At 40.6% G+C, this 24,805-nt stretch overlaps 1 long non-coding RNA gene across 2 annotated transcripts in view; it reads left to right on the forward strand.

The window, feature by feature from the left end:
• The window catches only part of LOC148363873 (uncharacterized), a 120,088-nt gene extending 115,064 nt beyond the window's left edge, over positions 1-5,024 (forward strand). For both annotated transcript variants that reach the window (XR_015850624.1, XR_015850622.1), the window contains one exon: positions 4,691-5,024. This is a non-coding gene — a long non-coding RNA (uncharacterized LOC148363873). The remainder of the gene's footprint in view (positions 1-4,690) is intronic.
• Positions 5,025-24,805: the final 19,781 nt, after the last annotated feature.

Raw genomic sequence — 24,805 nt, forward strand, 5'->3', positions numbered from 1 at the left:
GGGGACAGGGAGCCAATCAGATATCCCGAAGTGGCTGGCGCTAAATGAGCGGGCACATGTGATTCCAATCGGTAATCATGACAATACAAGTATTTTTTTTTTCTTGTATGACTGTAGTGGAATTTTAACAGTTTTTCTGTAGTACTTTTTGTTCTTTTCAGAATTAAAACTAATTAAGATGGTAAATCTCTTATTAACCACAAAAAATGTATCTAGTATTGCAGTATTTTTTTTATAATCTGGTAGTATTACTGTTGTAGTATTTTGGAGTAGACAGGCAAAGGGATAATGGGGACAAGGCTAGTTCACCCCCCCAAAAAAATTCCCCAGTAGTATTTTGTTAATCATTATATATATTGTCATTATATTTTCACCATTTTTGTTCAGCGGATTAAAAAGCTTGACGAGCCACAGCTGGCCAGCGGGACACAGTTTGCCTACCCTTGCTCAATGTTATGGTATAAATATATTTTGGGATCATCGTGTACTAGAAAAATCACTACAAATAGATATATTCATAGATCTATCCAATTTTAATGAAAAAAAACAAGCTTCTTAATAAGGACACATTTAAATCCAAATACAATCATGGCACAGTCGAACATTTCTCCCTCCCAAGTCGAGAGTTAGAAAAGAGAGATTAGCGTCATAATCTGATCTATTTTGCTCATTTTTATTTCGATTTATTTCAAATTGGCAGCAGTTCTCCCCGGGAGGCAAAGTCATTAAGCTTTATACATAACCGTTGCTGCCACATTAAAATCGCATTACACAACACTGATAATCATTGCATTCAATTACACATGCTAATAAATAGCCAACACCCTCTCCACGAAATCCATTAGCCTGGGAGACAAACAGATGCAAACACCAGATCGACGAGTTATTCTTTTGTAGATCTTGTCGTCTCGCTGCGAGGAAATTAAACATTTAGATTTATGCGTTCATAGGACAAACAAAAACAAGTCCAGATGCCACATACACTATATACTGTCGACACTATAAGGCGCTCGGATTTTAAATCGCACCCCATGTGATATATTTTTCATATACTTAGCTTATTGCCAACAGTGTTTACAGCTAGCATGAGTTAATATTTTTTGGCAGCCCAACACTTTTCCACCGTGCTAACAGCATTGATGGCAATGAGTTAGCATAGCATTAGCTCGTCCCAGCAAGTAACTGGGCTGGCGACAGTGTTTACAGCTAGCATGAAGAAGGCGCAGTGGACTATAAGGTGTATGGAATTGAAACTAAAGTAAGAGCTAAGGTTATATAGAAATAAAAATAATTACATTTATGTTTATAGAACATATATTTACATCTGACATCTGGTTTCACCACTGAAATTAATTCTAGCAAGAGAAGAACGACAAGATGGCACTCGAAGGACATTTTACATGTTTCTCAAAGGCAGAACAGTTACCATGTGCAGTTTTTATTTACCTCAACCCATCATTTTGCATATATAATATTATCATGTTTTTTTCTTTTACTACAAGTTTGACATAACTTTGCTAATGTCTGGATTGAAAAAATGAATTATGATTACGACTTATACTATACTTATACTATTCAGACTAATGCAAGATGGCGGCTGCGCATGGATACATGCTTGCGGCTAGCTCTCCAGCTAATCTTCTATTTATTGCCGTTCTCTTGTCTTTTTTGCTTTCACTTTTGGACACATGTGTGGCCAAAAACACTTACAGTAGGGACGAACTTATTCGGTTGGGTGGGCGTCTAAATTTCGATTTTTCGGGCACTTTTTATACCGCCCATGATATACCGAGCGAACTTCAAAGAGACCCGGCATCCTTGTGGACAGCTATTCCGCTAAATAAACGACGCCGACGACGCCGTAAAGAAAGGACACAGAAGCGTGGTTGCCGTGCAGGTAGATGTGTGAAGCGTGTGAAGTCCAAGCAGCAAGATGGACGCGAGGATGTAACTAATTCCACCATTCATTCCTCGCCGGACAATCGACGCTTTAAACTCAGCGCTCACGAGCGGCCACAACGCCGGGAGCTTTTGAAGATCTCGACAAAGACTACAAAGAGTTCAGCTAAGTCAAATGATTCAGCAAAGCTGAAATTTGGTCTGTTAAATATCAGATCGCTTGCTCCAAAAGCTTTACTTGTTGATAACATTATTCGTGATTATAAACTTAACTGTATGGGTCTTTGTGAAACGTGGTTACGCCCGGATGAGCACTTAGCGCTAAATTATGCCTCTCCCCCAGACTACGAGAATAGTCATATAGCACGCACGCTGAAAAGAGGTGGTGGTGTTGCGCTAATCTCTGAAAAATCGCTCAAATTTAATACACGTACCTCTCATAATTACAAAACGTTTGAGGCTCTTGTGATGCGGTCCCCTCAATTGTCAATTGATGTAATAACTATCTATCGTGCACCTGGGCCATACACAACTTTCTTAGACGAATTTGCTGAACTTTTGTCTGAACTAGTAACCTATGCAGACAAAATTATAATTATGGGAGACTTTAACATTCATATGAACTCCCCACACAGTTCACTTACTATTGCGTTTAGTTCTCTAATTGATGCATTTGGTTTTACTCAACTGGTTGACTTGCCAACCCATAAAAATGGGAACACGCTAGACTTGATTCTGACTCGAGGAGTTTTAACCTCAAACATTATGGTTCTACCGTGTACTACTGTTATCTCTGATCATTATTTAGTGACATTTGAGGTGCTAACTAAATGTAGACTTAATAAAGCTGAGGGATTTAGCGGACGCAATATAAACACTGGCACAGTTTCTGAGCTCTTTGAACTCCTTCCTGGAGCAGTTGCGTCCTTTCCTAAATACAATGGCTCGATTGACTCACTCATGAATGAGTTCAATACCACCCTGACTAGTGTGCTGGATTCAATAGCGCCCATAAAACTAAAATCACGTCCTAAAAGACGCACACCTTGGTTTACTGATGAAACTAGAGCCCTTAAAAAAGAATGCAGGAAATGGGAGAGAAAATGGCGCGCTACCAAGCTTGAGGTTTTCCATCAAACCTGGTGTGACAGCTTGTTAAAGTATAAAGCGGCCCTTGCCTCTGCAAAATCGGCCTACCTTTCGAAGGTGATTGCGTCTCAAAAGAACAACCCCAAAGCCCTTTTTGACACTGTAGCATCGCTTACAAGGCAACAGGCTATCGCAGACAGTTCGACACACTCTGCTCAGGACTTAATGGTCTTCTTCACTAAGAAGATTCAATGCATACAGGAAGAAATTGCAAAAGATATTGTTAGTACCACACGTATTAAAGGACTGAAATTTACAGATGCACGACAGGGTGGCTGCCCTGGGAAAATGGCCGGTTTTAGTGAACTGTCACTTGATGATCTCAAACAAGTGGTGAATGCGGCCAAACCGACAACTTGCCAGTTCGACCCTCTCCCAGGTTCACTTATTAAAAGTCTTTTTAGCGTCCTTGGGCCTTCAGTTCTAAATATTATAAATACATCACTCTCCTCAGGTGTAGTTCCAGCAGCTTTTAAGTCCGCCGTTATTAAACCCACACTGAAACGACCCAACCTTGATCCAGAAATATTAAGTAATTACAGACCTGTGTCAAACCTACCTTTCCTCTCTAAAGTACTCGAAAGAGTAGTGGCACAGCAGCTGAATGCTTTCATATCGGAGAATAACCTTTTTGAATCCATGCAATCAGGATTCAGGGCTAACCACTCTACTGAGACAGCTCTGATCAAGGTAACAAATGATCTCCTAATGTCAATGGATTCTGGCGCTTCATCACTTTTGCTGCTGCTGGATCTTAGTGCTGCTTTTGACACAGTGCGCCACAATATCCTACTAGAACGGTTGGAAAAATGGATTGGTCTCTCAGGAGCCGTCCTCTCGTGGTTCAAATCTTACCTCTCAGATAGGACGCACTGTGTTAAATATGGTGAAACGACATCTGAGCCCTTTAATGTTACCTGCGGTGTTCCGCAGGGTTCAGTGCTCGGCCCCCTACTTTTCAACATTTACATGCTTCCATTAGGTGATATTATTCGCAAGTACAATATCAGCTTCCACTGCTACGCAGACGACACTCAACTCTATCTTCCGTTGGAGGAATCTTCCACACTAAACTGTGGAAATTTGGAGGCCTGTCTCACTGAGATAAAAGAGTGGATGTCACTCAATTTCTTGCGTCTTAACTCTGAAAAGACCGAAATGTTAGTCATTGGTCCTTCTAAATGCCGGGACTTATTCGCAAAAACTGCTGTGAACATTGACAAATGTCGCATCACACAGAGTGACTCAGTTAAAAATTTAGGTGTCATATTTGACCCTGATCTATCCTTTGAGATGCATGTAAAGCAAATTACTAGAACTGCCTTCTTCCATCTTCGCAACATTGCTAAAATCCGTTCAATACTGTCTCAGTCTGATGCGGAAACAATAATTCATGCATTTGTTACCTCCCGTCTCGATTACTGCAATGCACTACTCTCCGGTCTCCCGAAGTCCAGAATCAAGTCTCTTCAGCTAGTACAAAATGCCGCAGCGAGGCTTTTAACTAGGACAAAAAAGTACGATCACATAACACCGATTATGGCTAACCTGCATTGGCTCCCAGTTAGCCAAAGATGTGACTTCAAAGTTCTCTTAGTATTGTACAAAATCATACATGGACTTGCTCCCTCTTATCTTTCAGATCTGATCTGCCACTATGTCCCGGTCCGAAGCCTACGATCTGAGAGTGCTGGTCTTCTGATGATCCCGAGAGCAAAGAAGTCTTCTGCTGGTTCGAGAGCGTTCTCCATCCGGGCACCGGTGCTGTGGAATGCTCTTCCCCCTGAGATTCGATCTGCAACCTCAGTGGAAATGTTTAAATCTAAACTTAAAACTCACTTCTACTCCATTGCATACGAATAACCTACTCCTCTTGTCGGTTGAAAATAGTTTGTGTAATATAGTGTAACAATCTGTGAAGCCCTTTGAGACTCTTCGTGATTTAGGGCTATACAAATAAAAATGACTTGACTTGACTTGATAACTGAAAATGGTTTTGTAAAACCAATCATAAAATGAGAAAAAAGACCCTTTATCTTTCAAATCAGATAAGTATATTTGTTTAATAACTAAAAATTAATAGTCAAATAGTGTCTTTTTATAGCATTTTCCCAACTAGCTTAAAACTAAGTTTAAACTAGTACTGCAGAGTACTACACTAAGACAAATAAAGAAAATTATAATTTACCTCAAGCCAACATTATGTAAACATACATTACCCGAACCATAGACTTACACCAGGGGTGGGCAAACTTTTTGAGTCGTGGTCGGCATTGGCTTAAACACATTTCGTAAGGGCCAGGAGGAGAAAAAAATTACATTACATTTTTTGTATATAGCGATACAGTCTCGAATACAAACTGCAGCAATACCTGAGTGTCGCTGCTATGCTGTTAGAAAGAGGAAAGAAAAGCTACTGGACTTGTTCTAGGTTTGAGGAGTGGTAATATTTATTTTGTTAAATATGTTTAATTTCGGGCAGCATGGCGGGGCAGTGGTTAGCGCGTGTGCGGCACAGTTCTGAGGTCATGAGATCGAACCTTCCTTTGTGGTGTTTGCATGTTCTCCCCGTGGGTTGCGTGGGTTTCCTCCGGGCACTTCGGCTTACTCCCACATTCCAAAAACATGCATGTCAGGTTAATTGGCCGGTCCATATTGTCCCTAGGTGTGAATGAGCGAGAGAGTTGTCCGTCCCTGTGTGCCCTGCAGATAATGGATGGATGGATGGATGTTTTATTTATTTTTCGGTTTGATAGCCGGTCATCTACTCTAATTTCGTTGTTAACCTATTTTTAGTTGCAACATTTACGTTTATCTGCACTGATAAGGGTTAGAATTAACACTCAATCTATTTTGTGTCAGAATAAGTTACACAGTAATGCACTTTGAATTTCAATGACAGTTCAAATGAATGCCAAGAAGGTTCATTAAATAAGCAAAGAAAACACAATTCCAATGTTTTTCAGTTCAGGGGATCCCAAATGCGAGGGTGAAGAAGCACTTTTTCCGTTAATTGCTCCATCTAGTGTTAAAACTGAGAAGTGCAACAGAGTTGAGCTCATATTAAACTATATTTTCAGAATTTGCTGCGGGCCAATAAAAACTGACCCCGCGGCCGCAGTTGGCCTGCGGGCCGTAGTCTGGACACCCCTGAATTGACACATCAGGCTTTTTCTTTTAGCAAGTCAGCAAGAGTTTGTGTGTGCTTTGCAGCATAACAATATCCCATAATATGTCATGTGCACATGAATAGTTTAATTTTGTTATGCTTTTCTACATATTATAAATCTTGAAAATTGTGATAAAGTTCTCTATTTTCTATAAAAAAAAAAGAAAAACTGTCACACTTTCTGGATTCATGATCATTCAACTGAAAAATAATACAGTTTTATTGTTTTAATATTATTGATATTGTTATACCCTTGTCAATATGACTGATTGCATTCACCTGTGCCCGCTTGTTGATTGCCAGCTGCCGCTGGCATTCTGATTGGTTCCCTGTCCTACATAAGCTAAGTCCTTTCACTCGCCTGTTGTCAGTCCGTCAGCGAACCTCTGTTTCCACAAGGCAAGCATTTATGACTATGAATCCCGTTTTTTTCAACTGTTTTCCACCCGTCTGTCCCTGATTTCCCCGTTTGTCTCCGGCTACGGACTGTTTTTTGACCCCGACCCCGTTTTGATCTTCCGTCCCGATTAACGACTTGTTTTTTGACCCCAGCCATTTTCTGATCTCCCGTCCCGACTAACGACCGGTTTTTCCGTGTTCTACACTACTATCTCCCACTACGGAAGATCCACTTCCGCATTCGGAACACGTTTCAGTACATTTATTATAAATTTAGATTTCATTACATCTTTTTAGGACTTTGTCACAAAATTCAAATCTTCTATATATCAAGGCGGCAACTATTGAATATATCAAAAGTTGACTGGTCACCAACGATGGAAACAATTAATCAAATAACCGGAACAATGTTTTTTTTTCTCTCTCAGATTTTTATGAAGTTGATGGCAAATAAGGGCAGCACGGGGGCGCAGTGGTTAGCACGTGTGCAGAACAGTTCTGAGGTCATGAGATGGAACCTTTCCTAGTGGAGTTTGCATGTTCTTTCCGTGCTTGCGTGGGTGTCCTCCGGGCCCTCTGGTTTCCTCCCACATTCCCAAAACATGCATGTTGGATTAATTGGCCATTCCAAATTGTCCCTAGGAATGATTGAGCAAATTTGTTCCCTACGACTGGCTATCAACCAGTTCAGGGTGTCCCCTACCCACTGCCCGAAGATAGCTAGGATGGGCTCCAGCACCCCCGCGACCCTACTGGGGATAAGCGGTGCAGATAATGGATGGCTGATGGCAAATAATATTGAACATATGAAGAAAAATGGGCACAGTGAAACAAATGCATCGATTATTAGACATCCTGCAATTTGTACAAAAAATAAGTAAAAATGTACAACCAATTAGGCACAGTACTCAGTCAGCAAAGAGAAAAATGTATAAATAAACTTCCGTCCATTTTTTAGGGACAGGCAAATAAATTATAAATATGACAAATATTATATGCATTTAGAGAAGTATGTTCAGTGGTCAACTGCAAAGTCTGTAACAATGCACTGAACGATTCGCAATAGTTTGAAATAAAATAGTTTTGACCACTGACGTTTGGCGCTTTTAACGTTTTCGAAAACTGATGTTTGTTTTTTGTACTGCATGCATTCCATCTCAAATACATTTGTCAGGCACAGTCTGACATGATCTTCAAGCTCACTTTTATAGCAAATTATATGTGTCGAAAATGTACAATGTATTTCATCGAAACTGTAATTACTTGAATCTTACCGATGCGAGTCAGACTCTTTTCCGTTTAAATGAATAAATATCCGTGCATCACCGAGCTACTGCCATTATATGCAAAGTTTGCTTTGCAAATGTTGCAGTAGTCTTTAATCACTATATCCAGGCTAAAAGACCATAAAACTTTGGAAGTTTTGGTATGCAGTCATTTCTGTATGTTACCTCTCAAGACAGGGATGCTATTGAGCGTGAGTGACTCTCTGCTGATCTTAAAATTGTTAAAGATACGAATCTCTGTTAGAAAACAATGTCTCGTGACAATAGTCCACAATAAAAATTGTTGTACACTATTTCTTTTCTTGACTTTTGTCGACAATGTCCACATTACTAATGTATACCCCTTGCTACTTTGCGCTTCAGTCATCGCTGGTTCACTCCTACACAGGGAAAAAAATTGAATAAAATAAATGCTTCTTCCACCATTGAGGAACGTTTTGGGTAGCCAAGAGTCAAGCTGATTTAATAGAAGAAAAAGAAAAGCGACAAATAAAAAATAAAAAAGAACAAAAACATTAAATGCTTACTGTACTGCTCTCACAAGTTCACTCTCGTTGTGCCCGATCAACTGTGTGAGAGAGGGGAAGTCGTAGGCTTGGCCAGGCAAGACTCACGCCGGTTGTCTAGCACCTCTCCACTTGAAATATCCGATGCCGTTTGGCCAATTCATATCATAGCATCTTTCATAAAACATTGTGATGGGACACCTGTTCAGTGTTCTCTCAACATCTCGCTGAGAATAATTCTCTCAGTCAGCAAGGCTTTGATGAAGGCAAAAAATACACCATCCATCCATGTTCTGCACCATTTATCCTCCGTAGGGTTGCGGGCGGGCTGGAGACCATTCCAGCTACCCTTGGACAGTGGGCAGGCGACACCCCGACCTGGTTGCCAGCCAGTCATAGGGCACACAGGGACAGACAAACATTCAAACGCTCACTTACTGCTAGGGACAATTTGGAGTCACCCATTAACCCGCCATGCATGTTTTGGGGATGATGAACAGCAATAATAACAATAAATCAATTATTTAGAATATGTACTGGGTTTTAATTTGTTCTCTGTCTCTGTCTCTGTCTCTCTCTCTCTCTCTCTCTTTCTCTCTCTCTCTCTCTCTCTCTCAAGTCTGCTCTAATGAAGGCCAAACCCCTCCAAAAAAGGTGCAACACTATTTTGTGGATTCTCCCTTTTCGCGAGTGGTTCCAGTCCACATTAACCGAGAAAACCGAGGGATATTTCTATATGTATTTGTATAGTTCCTACTTAGCTGGGATTTATTTAATCCGGTGGTATTGGAACAGACTAACAGTGAAAATCGAGGGAATTCTGTATTAAGGTTTAAAGCGTCTCTACTCCCCCTCACACCAGCCCCCCGCCCTTTTTTACTTGATGGCGGCTTCACTTGTAATTAACCGTTATGCGGGGGGGATTGATTGCGTACAGCTTAGCATTGAGCAGCTTCATTATGGAGTCCCTTCAAAGTGAGATTCGGGTCCTGCCAATACTCCCGAGTTGATTTCAGCCCAGGGATCAATAGGCAGCGCATTAAAAGCTTTATTTGGACTTTGTCCGCCCCTTGAGTCCCCCTCGACCCACTTGCTCGCCGCTTCTTAATGGTACCACCACCGTGCCGGCTTAAACCTTTCGACGATGGATGGGTAACGGTTGATCGGGTTTGGGAGGTGAAGATGCACTGCAAAATGTCCAGCTAGTAAAAAAAGATGGGGAAAATAAAGTAAAATAGAGAAAAATAATCAGTTTTAGGAAAAAATAGTCAAGTCGTGTTTAATTGTACAGACGCAGCCCTACTTACGAACGAGATACGGTACGGACGATCGTTCGTGAGTTAAATTTATTTGTAGGGTACTTCAGTGCTATATTTTGTATGGAATGTATGTTTAAGGTTTATATAAGCATGTTTAAGTCTTGTGTACATAACCGGTATTGTGTTGTCATTGAATAGTATGCTCTATAAAGATAAATAAAATGAAGTTCAACCCACTTTTGGAAGATGGGCTTCAAGAGTTAGGTTACTTCCTCCTCCGCGGTAGAAAGTGGCCGTAAAAAAGCGATCAAACCACTTTCTCAACCGCATTTACCTTCCTTATTCCACTTTCATTTCAGAAGAAACAGCTCGCCTCTTCTTTACACTTTACACCAACCATATTGAATTGATACACGAGATATTAAACAATAAATATGTCAAAGTTCTTACAGTATAGTATGTTTACACACAAACTAGGAAGAGGAAGCCGGATTTTTTCTTCGGGGTGCTTGCTTTTTGACCTTTCACAGCGGCACACGCCAGTAGTGGCAGGTAGAAGCACTACAGTACTCTACTCGGAAAAAGGTGCACAATACTAAATGTAACTTACAGACATGTCCGTATATTTTTTGACATCTGGAAAAAAATGTTCGTTTCTACTGTATTTCGTAACTCAAATGTTCGTAAGTAGGGGAACGTCCGTATAGCACAGAATGTCTCAAAGGGCTTTACCGACCACCATTACAACATCCCAGGATTTGAAACCACAATGAGGGAAAGGAAAAAACAAAAGTTTAGCATGAGCAAAATGAAGAAACCTTGCAAAGCATCAACAGACAATCAACATCAAATATCGGTGATGACAGAATGTCTAGTTGACAGCTTCCTGCCCCAAAATCTTCACGGATGAAGCAGGTTCTAGGTCACAATTATTTTCTGTCATGCCCCCCTCGAGTGCCTCTGAAATTTAAAAATAAAATACAAATACTCTATTACAATTATTGTCCGACCATGTCAAACCATATCGAACTGAAAAACGAAATTAAATAAAATCAGAAATATAAATTCTAACTGATCACCAACATTAACTCAAGAACACAATAATAAGAAGATGCAATATAATTAGAGCATATGGCAGCACGTAGGAAATTTGTGTTCTTTTTATTTATATTATGCCAAAAATATTTTGTTGGTTTATTGAAGTAGGGAGGCAGGATTTTCAGTGGCTGGTCGTGACAATCTGGGCGGGTACAACAGGATCCGTTAAAAACTAATTTTGGTCTTTACATCACTGAACAACTTGCAAATGTATTCGGCTTCATTCTGTCTGCTGCCAACATTTTTAGACAGAGTTAGACACCTATATTTTCCTCGTACATAGTCACACTTCTTCATATTTCCTCATCTTGGCTTTCCGGGAGGCTTTGGTTCGTCTGTTTACCTCCGCCTGTCTTCTCTTCCCTGTTAAATATTTTTTATAGTTTAACTAGAGGTTCTGCTACACTTGGTGTCAACACTTCAAGCCCTGGACAGAGCGCTAATGCTCAATGCAAACACATTTCTTTTTACCACGAGCGGACTCTGCCAATGAGAGGCCTATGGCTCCATACAGCAGTGGGAGTGCAAATGCATTTTATTCTAACACAGTAAAAAAAAAAAAAATCCCCAAGGTCACCAAGCTCTCCCTTATCAAAGCATTGCGCCGCCCTCACACATTGCATTTTTATCGTTGCCGGCGACTTTAATCGGGCATGTTTAAGGACTGTACTTCCCAAATCCATTCAATACGTGGACTGAGCAATTAGGGAAAAAAACACTGGACCGTGTGTACAGTAAGATCAAACATCTAGTTGGATCCGCCCATCTCTGTCTGTCCCTCACCCCCTCACACCCCCCCCCCTCCGGCGGAAAACAAAGCCTATACAACAAGGACAGTACAAAAATCTTCTTTGTTCCTTTATCTCTCGGTTTTCCTTATATCCTCACTGTAAAATGTGGAACTGGAGTGCCACGTCCAATTTCGTTGTCACAATATATCCCATGTTGTAACAATGACAATAAAGGTATATTCCAGGGGTGGCCAACCCGGTCCTCAAGAGCTCACGCCAAATGCACAGCTTGCAAACAATCTTAAAATTTGCATCACCTGAGAAACCTCCAAAACATGCAGGACATGCGGCTCTTGAGGACCGGGTTGGCCACCCCTGGTATATTCTATTCTATTCTATTGTATTCTATTTTCATCTCATCTCATCTCATCAGCTGCACCGCTTATCCTCAGTAGGGTCGCGGGGATGCTGGAGCCCATCCCAGCAATCATCGGGCAGTGGGCAGGGGACACCCTGGACTGGTTGCCAGCCAATCGCAGAGCACACAGGGACAGACAACTCACTCACTCAGTCACACCTAGGGACAATTTGGACCGGCCAATTCACCTGAAATGCATGTTTTTGGAATGTGGGAGGAAACCGGAGTGCCCGGAGGAAACCCATGCAAGCACGGGGAGAACATACAAACTCCGCACAGTAAGGCCGGGAGCTGGATTTGAACCCACGCAGGAGGTTCCCACGACCTCAGAACTGTTCCGCACACGCGCTAACCACTGCGCCGCCGTGCTGCCCTATTCTATTCTATTCTATTCTATTCTACTTCCTTAAAAGTAAATTTAAGTTTGGAGACGATTGTAAAATGAGTATAAATATTTAAAATGAAATCAACCAAATTATATGATTATAATTTATGAGTTAAGGTAAAAATATTTTTTTACAAAAACAGAAGGATGGAATTACACTGTATATGCGTACATACAAATGTAATACTACAACGCTATGAAAATCAAGAAAATAAGTATACATCTTTAAATCGAGAGTGCCATCTGCCAGTCCAGTGTATTACCATTTACGATTTTTAAAAGGATACATATATTTCTAGTAAAACAGAGCTAAAATGCAATAACACCAAGTTGTGCTGGTACGTGGCTTGTCAGAAGCTTGGATTTACACTATATATGGATGGATACAACGGCAGCTTTTTTTCTTTTTGTGTTCATGTGTGTATTTTTAATAACATTATTTTAATATGAATTTTTTTTTTATAATTCTACATTTTACACAACGCATGCAACTTTTGTGAGAACAAGTTGAGGTAGGGTGTCCCCTGCGACAAGATATCATTTTGTCATTTAGCACGCCACAGTACAAGATCTATCTTCCCTAGCAAAGCGCCGGCAGCCAACCCAGCTCCGTCCTTGTCTTGCACACCCAAAAAAAAAAGCACTCACACCCCGGGAGATGGAGCGAGCATGGCAGACACATTATAAATGACGATGAGATTCGCTTTCGCTCGCTCTTTTTCTTTCTTCTTTTTTTTACTCTTTTTTTCCCTTTAAACTTCCACTTGGCATCTCCATCCCATACACACTTACAGCAGTCTCCATCCGAGACCATTACAAAGATATTCCCAGTAGGAGCCCCGTGGATACAAATGATGACCTTGCCCTAAAGCTGTTCTTCATGTTGGGGTCTGAAATAAATCTAGAATGGGCATATACCCTGTGCAGCGAATATGGGATATGAATGAATTAGTCTAACAAACAATTTATTGACCAATTGAATTAAATAGCCAAGTTTATTCCTTTGAAATTTCGTCTCGCCTACGTTTTTAGATTATTAGGTCAGGAAAACGGATGGAAAACCTTGTTTAGTTAATCTGAAGGGTGGCTACACACACTTTAGGTGAATTCTTTTTACCATTTTTGATAGTTCAATATAATTAAATATACTTCGCCTTGCAAGGTGAGACGTGTACCAGCTCTCCGGTCCCCTGGGAGAGGCGGACCCCCTGTGGTGGAGTTGTCACAGCAACCTTTGATGCCTTAATGCAAGCGAACGCCCCCTCCCAACCTATCATTCCACCAGTATCAGTTAGATAACATAACTATTTGAATGACTTAAAACACAGTATTCATTTCATGTCTTGACACATTGATTGATCATTTTCTGACATTGTGAAACGGAATTCTGACCAAGCGTTGAATACTCTGTACCCTGTCAGTGATATTGGAATTAAATATTCAGCTAATTCAATGCTTTCGTAATCGGTTACCTCTTCATAAAAAGTTTGATAATGTCTACTACCACACGCACACACGTATGACGCACACCCTTAATTTTCAACTAAAGATCAGTATGAAATATTTTTCCCGGCTCAAATTTTTATGTGTGGCCATGATAAAAATCATCTATTGAAAATGTAAACTATAAAGACAATACCGGAATAAAATGTACACTATTTATCATAGCTCACGTTTCAGTGTGAGGCTATGCAAGAAAAAGAAGAGGCGAGGCGAAGTAAATGGATATATAGACACAAAATTTTTGTATTCTGGTGACTCGTCCTCTAAACGTTTCAAATAGACTTTCCGAATTTCAGTTTCTAGAGTCTTTCTCGCCCGTCATTTTATCTGACAGGAATGAGTCAGGACACGCCAAATGAGGCATCCTCGCCCTTAAACCAGCTAATAGTGGAATCATTAAAGACTACTCTGTTGACCTTTTAAAATGCTGGGTCCAAACTCTGCGTTCTAAATCTTCCGCTTATTGACCAGGCAGCTTCCTCAAATTCTTCTCTTAAAGGAGCCATGCAAGGAACCTTCATTTTCATTTTCAGTTCGAAACAATGCAAGGACTAAAATCTAGCCAATTTTAAAATAAAAATATAAAAGACATCATAGATATTTCAGCTATCGTTGCTTTCATTTAAAGAATAAATACATATATTTGTTCATTATCTGCGCCGCTTATCCTCAGTAGGGTCGCGGTCTGGAGCCCATCCCAGCCATGTGTGTGTATATATATATATATATATATATATATATATATATATATATATATATATATATATATATATATATATATATATATATATATATATATATATATATATATATATATATATATATATATATATATATATATATATATATATATATATATATATATATATATATATATATATATAAATGTAGTAAAACTTTTTTTTAAATTTTGATAAATATTTTCTACAAAATTACAACAATGACACTTACAATTTGCAGAACTAGCAGCTATTTACCAAATAAGGCAATTTTTAAGTAATTTTATATATTTCTTAATTTACAAAAAATTAAATGAAGACATTTAGTATAAGAGCGATCCTGTTGTAAAATTAGCAAACATTTATTTAATCAACACATTAGTATATCTAAAAAAGCAAAAAGGGAATATTTTCTCATTATTTTCATTATTGTTTGCAACAAAGATGAGAAAATTTCACTTAAATGTGTCAGAACTCGGACAGGAGGAGGACCCAGATGAGTAACGTTTACTCAGAAGTTTATTGGGAAAAAGAGGAAAAACGAGCACCAGCGATCCGGTGCTCGCTGGGTGAGGGAAGCAAGCCGTTTACGGGATCGGAGCGTGTTCGGAATGCGGAAGTGGATCTTCCGAAGCGGGAGATCGTAGCGTGGACCAACGGGAAAAAACGGAACGTTAGCCGGCACGGGAGATCAGAACGTGGTCGGGGTCAAAAAACGGGTCGTAGCCAGAGACAAACGAGGAAATCAGGATCAGACGAGTGGGAAACGGGTGACAAAACGGGTCAATATGCTTGCCTTGTGTAAACAGAGGTTTGCTGATGGATTGACAAAGGGAGAGTGAAAGCACTAAGCTTAAATAGGAGGGGGAACCAATCAAGTAACCAGCAGTGGCTGGCGACAAACTAGCGGGCACAGGTGAGTGTAATGAGTAATCGTGACAAAATGAGCTAAACTATCATCTACCAAAGAAGACCATTTTTATTTACTGTATAGATATTCTTTACTTGACCAAAAAAAGGAGTAAAAATAATTATTACACAAAATTCATGAGATGCAAATGATTGATTACGGTACTTAATCTGGAAGGTACTGTCAATAATCCAGTGGAAGTATTCACTCTAATATCAAAATGTAAATATCAGTCTACTCTTAATCTATCTATAATACTCCCAATCCATGGAGCCTGCTGTATTATTGGTATGTATCACCGTCTAAATTTGGCCATGGTTATTTCATTCCGTCATTATAATGTTTCAATTATTTCGGTCATTTATATTTAGGAAACTGAAAAAGTGCATATACCTTCAAGTTATGTACTAAAGAAACCTTATATTTTTAAATTATCAAACAAAAAAAGTGCCAGGGAGGCTTTAGGGAGGACCGAAGACCCCCATGTGGCTCAAAAGCAAGTCTAGCGGGTGGACAGGTTTATGTTTGTTAGCTATAGAAAGCATATTCATTTGTTTTGCCAGTCAGAATACAGAACTCAATGCTCTATGAAAAACCGCAAAGTAGAAAAAACGGGATAAGTAACCCGATACTGCAAGGGATCATCCTTTTTTAGACTTTATTTTGAAAACCTACCTCTTGGTTACCCAGAATCAAACGAAATTTACAACAATTCCTTCATCTGGAGACCCATAATACTCGTTTCTATGGGTAATTTCAAACATTTAAGCGTTTTTTTCTTTCCAGATCTTGTCGAAAGTCCGGAACAGCATAGACGTTTAGCATCGGTTTCCACTCTGTGTTTAACCTTTAATCGCCGGAGGCCAAACAATGCATCAATGAGCTTTACTTTGTGGCTTTGATATCTTCTCACCGGTTGTCCTTTCCGTGTGTGGCCTGGGAACGTTAATCTCGGCGATGCGTTGAGGTTTTCAATTAATTGGCGTCATTAGCGCAACAGTCGACCTGTGTTTCGCCGAGACGTGATAAATGGGCAGGTGGATGGGGATGCCCACTTGTTTGAGAGAGAAAGCGTGGATGGGGAAAGTGCTGGGCGATATGAGCCAAAATACAAATTTGGATTGACTGATTTTCCTGAACGTGCTTCTTAAATTCTAACATATGAATATGCATGCACGATTGCGAAAAACAGACCTGGTACATGACCTGGCGCCATACAATGAGCCAACACTACTTTATATAAAGATTCTAATAATTTTACAATGTATTCAGATTTTCCAAAGAAATAGTGGCAGAACTTGGTTGTGTCTCCTCCCTACGTCTTCATAATGTGCGCAAGGCGTCGAAAATCTTGGCCATCATCAGTCCCATGGCTCAGAAAGTTGTTGCACGGCCTTTTGAACTAGGGTTTATGGAAAAAGTATTTCATTTTGGTCGTGTCTCCGTTCTACCGCTTCGTCATATGCACGAGGCACCAGAGAGCTCAGCTATGAAGAGTCGCATGGCTTAAGAAATTGTGAATTTGGGTGATTAAGAACAGTTTTTAGTTTTGGTCGTGTATCTTCCCTACCTCTTTATAATGTGCGTAAAACATAAAATAACTTGGCCATAATCAATTTCAAGACTCAGACTTTTGTGATTGTATAGGCTTCTTAACTTGGGTTTATAAGAAAAAAAGAATCTTATTTTGGTCGTGTCTCATCCCTAGCTCTTAGTACTGTGCGCGAGGCATCGTAGCGACTGACCATAATCATTTGCAAGGCTTGGGTATCGTAAATGATCTTTGGGTTTGGGTTTTTAAAAAAAATGTTTAATTTTGATCATATCTCCTCCCTACCTCTTAGTAATGTGCTTGAGGCATTGGAGAACTTGGCCATGATCAATTGCAGGACACGGGATGTTGTATGGGCTTCTCATCCTGGTTTTATGAAACATTTCACGACCAGAATGCATTTAAGACCCAGATGTGTAACGTTAACCACAAGTTTATTGAGATAAGGAGGAAAGGCAGAGTCCGCGATTTGGTGCTCGCTGGACGCGGGTTCCGAATGCGGAAGTGGATCTTCCGGAGCAGGAGATAGTAGAAGGTCGATAGCCGGGACGGGAGATCAAAACGTGGTCGGGGTCGAAAAACAGGTGGTAGCCGTAGACAAACGGGGAAATCAGGAATGGACGGGTGGAAAACGGTTGAAAAAAGCGGGACCGACGGGAGTCAGAGTCAAAATGCTTGCCTTGTAGAAACAGAGGTTTCCTGACAGACTGACAACAGGCGGGTGAAAGGACTGAGCTTAAGTAGGACAGGAAACCAATCAGGAAGCCTGCGGCGGCTGGCGCCAAACAAGCGGGCAGAGGTGAAACTATCAGTCATCATGTGGTGTTTCCTCCCTACCTCTTTGTAATGTGTGTGATACATTGGATATTATACTCTGTCACATGGCTCAGGATGTCATTGTACAGGCTTCTGAACACACACACACACACACACACATACATACATACATACATACTGTATATATATATATATATATATATATATATATATATATATATATATATATATATATATATATATATATATATATATATATATATATATATATATATATATATATATATATATACTGTATATATATATATATATATATATATATATATATATATATATATATATATATATATATATATATATATATATATATATATATATATATATATATATATATATATATATATATATATATATATACAGTGCAGCCGGAAAGTGTTCACAGCGCTTCACTTATTCCACATTTTGTTATGTTACAGCCTTATTCCAAATTGTATTAATTTAATCTCTTATCTCAAAATTCTACACAAAATACTCCATTATGACAATGTGAAAACGTTTTTTTTTACTTTTTTGGAATTTATTAAAAATAGAAAACTAAGAAATCACATTTACATAAGTATTCACAGCCTTTGCTTAATACTTTGTTGATCCACCTTTGGCAGCAAATACAGCCTCAAGTCTTTTTGAATATGATCCCACAAGTTTAGCAAACCTATCTTTAAGCAGTTTTGCCCATTCTTCTTTGCAATAAGTCTAAAGCTCAATCAGGTTGGATGGGAGACGTTTGTGCTCAGCCATTTTCAGATCTCTCCAGAGATGTTCGATCGGATTCAAGTCTGGACTCTGGCTGGGGCACACCAGGACATTCACGGAGTGGTTCTGAAGCCAATCTTTTGAGATCTTGGCTGTGTGCTTTAGGTTGTTGTCCTGCTGAAAAATGAACCTTCGTCCCAGCCTGAGGTCAAGAGCGCTCTGGAGCAGGTTTTCATCCAGGATATCTCTATATATTGCTGCATTCATTTTTTCTTCTATCCTGACTAGTCTGCCAGTTCCTGCTGCTGAAAAACATCCCCACAGCATGATGCTGCCACCACCATGCTTCACTGTAGGGATGGTATTGGCCTGGTGGTGAGCCGTACCTGGTTTCCTCCAAACATGGCGGCTGGCATTCACACCAAAGAGTTCAATCTTCGTCTCATCAGACCAGAGAATTTTATTTCTCATGGTCTGAGAGTCATTCAGGTGCTTTTTGGCGAATTCCAGGCGGGCTTCCATGTTCCTTTTACTAAGGAGCGGCTTTCGTCTGGCCACTCTACCATACAGGCCTGATTGGTGGATTGCTGCAGAGATGGTTGTCCTTCTGGAAGGCTCTCCTCTCTCCACAGAGGAACGCTGGAGCTCTGACAGAGTGACCATCGGGTTCTTGGTCACCTCCCTGACTAAGGCCCTTCTTCCCGGATCGCTCAGTTTAGAAGGCCGGCCAGCTCTAGGAAGAGTCCTGGTGGTTCCAAATGTCTTCCATTTACGAATAATGGAGGCCACTGTGCTCATTGGCACCTTCAAAGCAGCAGAAATGTCTCTGTATCCTTCCCCAGATTTGTGCCTCAAGACAATCCTGTCTCGCAGGTCTACAGACAGTTCTTTTGACTTTATGCTTGGTGTTTGTGCTCTGACATGCACACTCAACTGTGGGACCTTATATAGACAGGTGTGTGCCTTTCCAAATCATGTCCAATCAACTGAATTTAATGCAGGTGGACTCCAATTAAGCTGTAGAAAGATCTCAAGAATGATCAGTGGAAAAAAGATGCACCTGAGCTCAATTTTGAGCTTCATGGCAAAGGCTGTGAATACTTATGTAAATGTGATTTCTTAGTTTTCTATTTTTAATAAATTCAAAAAAAGTAAAAAAAAAAAAACTTTTTCACATTGTCATAATGGAGTATTTTGTGTATAATTTTGAGATAATAGATTAAATTAATACAATTTGGAATGAGGCTGTAACATAACAAAACGTGGATATATATATATATATATATATATATATATATATATATATATATATATATATATATATATATATATATATATATATATATATATATATACAGGTGTTGGGTTGAGCGAGGGGGCTGGGAATCCCCTCCTCTCTCCTACTCTCAAAAAGAGTAAAAAAAAACAAGAATGTTAATGTGTTCTTTTGTATTCTAGCCATGTCCCATTAGGGGGATATGGTTCTGGTATATACATACATACATACATGTAATGGGTGTAATATTAACTTTTGTTTTGTTGAAATTCCTGGTGAAATATGTTTGTATAGTTTGTGTAAAAGTATGTTCCAATGACGAGTACAACAGCGCCACCTGCTGGTGTGGGGTAAGGTTTAGTTTAGCCTCTGATTTTACGACCGCCTCTGATTTTGTTAGCAGTCTCCAGCGCACTGCTAACGGTAAGCCATGATCTTTTGTTGCTCTGCAATAAGTTAATTGACAACATTAAGACCACAACTGACAAATCTTGCAACATACACAGTAATGTCATTGATATTATCAAACTGTTTGGATTTATTTTCATTTTGATTCTGTCGCCATTTATATTAGTTTTACCGGACGTTGCTAATTTCCCTTATAAATGTTGAGAACCAGCGGAGGTGCTAACCACATGGTGTGTGTATGTTGCCTCGCTCAATGCAGCAACTGTAATAAAAGCCTCATTATCCAGTACAGCCTGAATGTGGATCCTCGGTGGGACGGGTACCCCGCAGTTACATACATACATACATACATACATACATACATACATATATACACGATATACAATGTCTGACAGTTCATAAATGCCAGGCATTGTTCAAGCAAATCCATTATCCTGCTCACCAGCTACCCAATTACGGCCCCGAAAATCCTGGTTTGATCTTCTGACTTCCATCTCGAGGCCCCCGAGAGCGCCCCAACCCCACTGCCCCTCAACTGGCCTCCAGCATCGTTTACACGTCCCAAACGCGCTGACTTGGGTTGCTTCCTACCGCTTTTTAATGTGAGCTACAGCCCCCCCACCGCACGCCATCCCTGAAAAGCGGCGAAACGGTCTTCTCGGAAAATGAGGACAGCGAATGTGACGCAGCACGACTTCTCATTACGGCTGTGGGAATTTTTGTGTTTTTTTGTTTTTTTTCACGCCGGTGTTGGCATGGGTTTAGATCATCAGACACGAGGGGGTTGGCTTGAGCTCAGCTCGGTCGTTTGCCGAACAGGAGGAGGGACGAAAAGAAAGAGGGCGGCAAAAGGAACATACTGGAATCCGGGGTGGATACACTGTAATGCCTCGGAGCATCGTGGGTACTTTGCGATCCATTATCTTCAATTTATTTCTGTGAGCAGAGGCCGGCAGAGTGCACTTCTTTTCCACTCAGTAGACCTAAAAGTGAACTGCACTCGCGTTGCAGCGATCCATTCTCCCAGGTTCACTAGTGCTGTGAGCTGGGGCAGGTGGAGCTTATTTTTAGTCAGGCCTGTTCCCCAAAAAGGTAAACTGGGATCTTGAAAAACAGGAGCAGGCAGAGCACATTTTTTTTCGGTTTGGGCCACTGAAGCGTGTCCTTTTGGCCTAGCTAGAATAGCCTGCACTGTTTTTGCTATGATCCATTATCCCCATTTGACTACTACGGAGAATGAGGGGTGAAAAGGGCAAATTTGTGACAGTTATGGTGGCTTTGATGTTGTTATTTACGCCGAAAATACAAGGCACCAGTCCGGCTACGGTCCATTATTCTCAGTCCACTATTGCCACTGGATTCTAACAAAAGACATTTTTTTTCTATTACTCTGTTCTTGCTAGCGCTTTGTCTCTGCTAGCGTGAGTGATACAACAGACAGCACTACAATTATTTATTTTGATACAGTTTGACTTGTTTATCACACCAAGATTTTATATAGTCATTCACAATTATTTGTCCATTATTCTCAGTCCACTATTGCCACTGGATTCTAACAAAAGACAATTTTTTTCTATTACTCTGTTCTTGCTAGCGCTTTGTCTCTGCTAGCGTGAGTGATACAACAGACAGCACTACAATTATTTATTTTGATACAGTTTGACTTGTTTATCACACCAAGATTTTATATAGTCATTCACAATTATTTAAAAATACTGGCTGTTCAATTAAATTAATGATAACGTTTTTAATAAAACTGTTAACTGTTGTTTGTTTATTTCGGAAAGTGAAATTGTTATCACCAAAGCCTTATCCCACGTATTTGTTGTGCTAGATTGAACCTACTTTATAAAAAGATTCCCAGTGGCCCTCCTCTGTCAATGAAGCAAAATGTATTCCGTTATTACGACTCGAAAATTTTTTCTATGCTTGTGACGAAAAGGCCAAACACTTCCTTTCTCTCGCTATAAATTTTGCTTGGACTTTCCATTGTCCAGAATCCCCTCAAAGTGTTTCCTAGACAGGAAATGAAATTGCATTTCAAGGTGTGGCGAATGAAAGAGTGTCAGTGCAGAATCCTGCTCCTTTCGCATGTGTTAATGATGCTTGACTGCCTGTCTTTGTTGTTCTGGATTGAACATCACCCAAAAAACTACCCAGTGGCCTGTCTTTGTCAATAATGTTAGATTTATTTTGTTAAAACTACTCTATATATATTTTTTAGCATGTCGCAGAATACATGTGACGGAAAGCCAAACACTTCCTTTCTTCAGGCATGAACTCATTTAGCGCCATAACGTATAAATAAGTTTGCAAAAGCATTGTCCCTCCGTGCCAAATTGTTAAAATATATTTTTTTTGTTGTAACATTGTAAAGTATTTAGCACAGCTTATCAGAACATTACATTACATTACATTACATATCAAGCATCTGGGAATTATTTCAGTGTGAAAACGCACCACAAGATGGCAGCAGTGGGTTTGATCAGATCTTTGCCCACACAATTAGGGAGCCCCTTCTTACCAGTGTTGCTTCAGCTCCTTGTTGTGAGTAGGCGTACTGGAGCAGTTTACTTACTTGTACTTGTTTCGGCATTTACCCACGGTGTGTTGAGCCGGCTCCAACGTGTTCACCGTGTCACAAAAAAGGGCGACCCAGCCTCGTGGATCAACAGGGTGGACTTCGGCGAGCTCCAGCCTTTTGCAATTCTAGTGTTGGATGCCGTAGACTTTGTGGGGGTCCGGAGGGTCGCTTCATATCTGTTTTCACCATCGCTAGCCATTTTTTTAGAGGTCCTCCTCCCCATTACACCCAGCTGGCAGGAGATAGTTCTTCTGGCGGGTGGCAGAGAACTAGAGCGAACCACAGTATCCTCCTTTTGAGGAGGGTCGCCTCAAGTGTCGACACTAGTCTGAATAACGGCATTAGGGATTCGGTCAATCGGCCGAAAATTGAACAGCCGTCCGAGGCAGTACATGTCTTACTTGCGGCGAGGCCATTTTTTGCACCCGTAGAGTAAGAACGAGTGAATGAGTGCCTGGAAGATCCTACATTTAGTCCTTCGTTTGATCTCCTTGCGGGACCAGAGGCAGCAATTTAGAAGGCAGAACGCCGGACAAGCTTGGTGTATGCGGATGGCGATCTCATCATTGTGGCACCAGGGTATTTGAACTGAACAAGCTCTTCTACAGTGGATCGGTTGAGAGTGATGTTTAGGCGATCGGCAGGGGGATATTTGCAGAAAGAATTTGTCTTCTCAGCTTTTTTCTTCATGCCTACTTGTTTCGTCACATTGTCGTTTTTGTCAAGGACCTGTCATGATTACTGATGCGGGGCACCTAAGTCTGCTCCGTTGGCGCCTACAGCTGCGGCCGCTGATTGGCTGCTTCCTCTTTTTTAAACCCCCGCTTTCCTGACAACACTCGTCGGATTGTTTGTGAACCTACGCTACACGCTAGGCAAACTATTGTGACTCCTGACTCTATCCTGCCCTGTTCTTCGTCTGATTCCCGTTGCCGACCTTTTTCTCAACCCGCTTTTTTGCTCCTCCGCCCGGGCCATCGACTTGTTTTTTCCTCGCTCTCGACTTTGCCTGCGCTCGACACGGATGTGCCACTCCCGCATTCCCAGCGATCTGCTACCCGTGCAAGTCCTTTCTCCTTCTAAATAAAACTGAGTAAAACTAACGTGGTGAATGCCAAATCGTTGGCAAGAACAGAGCTTATCCCTTCCAAAAAAAAGTCCCAATCGTCTGGTCAGAGAGGAATGATGTTTTGTGCTTCCCGAGGGAACGTGATCGCCATGATGACCGAAATTATGTGATCACTTCAGCGGAAAAAATGGGCGCTGAAAACTTCTTGCAAAGTTCATGTATCATCCATGCATAGTTTTTGAATTTCAGTGTATTTCCAATACAATTTTATTTTGCATGCAAATTGCCCTTGTGTTTATCAAAAGCATTGTTTGGAGATATCACAAATGCAGCAAAAAGTACAGAAGTGAAAGTTCTCCTTAAAAGGAATCCTTTCACAAAAAGACGTTTTTCTCAGAAGTTTTCATGGAAATGATTACTTTCAAGAGGCCTCTGGAAGCAATGTTCAACTGTTAAAAGCAAGAAACACGCTTAGGGTAGAAGCTTTCTTTTGAGATGTTGTATGCCTATATAACAAAGAAAAATTGTAGCCCTCTGAAAATGAGTCAAACTGTCAACATTTGACTGGCACAGGCTCTTCCCATTTGAAGAAAAGGTCTAGCATTGAATGAGTTAGTATTTTGCTTGGACCTTCCATTGTTCAGACTCCCCTTCAAGTGCTTCTTGTAGAGGAAATGTAGTCCCACTTAAAAGCGAGGCGAGGTACCCGGTCTTGAGCGGGAGATGCAGGGGGTGACGACACCATTGAAGCTGAGCAGGGGTTGAGTGGGGTTGGCGTCACACTGTGGTACAAGCCCCTGCCCCCCTCCACACAGGCGAAGTTAGCGAACTGGGATGGTACCGGTTAACGCTGAGGGACCCGGGGCCATTTCATTACAGAAAGTGTCGGTCCAGAAGATGGGAAAAGGATTATCCTCCAAACAGGATTTATTGGAGGGGATAATTCCTTGGCTGA

The sequence above is a fragment of the Urocampus carinirostris genome, chromosome 6 (assembly GCF_059441175.1).
Source record: "Urocampus carinirostris isolate Australia breed hairy pipefish chromosome 6, RoL_Ucar_1.0, whole genome shotgun sequence".
Taxonomy (NCBI): domain Eukaryota; kingdom Metazoa; phylum Chordata; class Actinopteri; order Syngnathiformes; family Syngnathidae; genus Urocampus; species Urocampus carinirostris.